This window comes from Penaeus monodon, chromosome 33 (genome assembly GCF_015228065.2).
Source record: "Penaeus monodon isolate SGIC_2016 chromosome 33, NSTDA_Pmon_1, whole genome shotgun sequence".
Classification (NCBI taxonomy): Eukaryota; Metazoa; Arthropoda; class Malacostraca; order Decapoda; family Penaeidae; genus Penaeus; species Penaeus monodon.
This window is the reverse complement of record NC_051418.1, coordinates 29,222,178-29,222,745: the sequence shown is the minus strand read 5'-3', so window position 1 is coordinate 29,222,745 and position 568 is coordinate 29,222,178. Positions and strand designations below refer to the sequence as shown.

Genomic DNA, 568 nt, shown 5'->3' with positions numbered 1-568 from the left:
TTTATTTGCTTATTTACCATTATATATATGTTATTGTTAATACCTGACCGTCGGTTTGCACAGGAAACCATGGCCCATTTCATGGTTGCCCCGATCAGTTCACTCTACCTTCTTTCTCTCTCTTTTCGCAGCAGACAAAGGAGTACCATTGAGTGGGCATGGGGGCAGCACGAGTGCGTGTCTGCCCCCGAGGGCTGAGGCGGGCGTGTGTGTGGGCGCCGAGGAGAAAGTGTCGGCCGCCCCCCACTTCGACCGTTGGGCGAGGCTGGGCGTGACCTGGCCCAGTTGACTCGCACGGGCGCATCTGTGGACCAAATCCGGGGTTGGCACCAGCCCGGGTGCCCCCCTCCGCCCCCCCAGCCAGGGAGTCCTGGACGCTGGGCTTAGTTCGGCGGGATCCTGCAGTGATGTCAGGTTAGGTTTCCTTTTTGAGTGAAGTCAATTAGGGAAAATGCAGGACCAATAACAGCTATATTGTTTTAGTTTAATATCTCTTTATATTAGAATCCCTCGTATGATAATTTTTTGTTTACTACTGTTATTATTGTTGGTATAATGTGTGCCATAA

At 51.2% G+C, this 568-nt stretch overlaps 1 long non-coding RNA gene across 1 annotated transcript in view; it reads left to right on the top strand.

The window, feature by feature from the left end:
• LOC119594212 overlaps nucleotides 1-568 on the top strand; it is a 3,107-nt gene that overhangs the window by 1,760 nt on the left and 779 nt on the right. The window contains exon 2 of the long non-coding RNA XR_005230595.1: nucleotides 132-414. This is a non-coding gene — a long non-coding RNA (uncharacterized LOC119594212). The remainder of the gene's footprint in view (nucleotides 1-131; nucleotides 415-568) is intronic.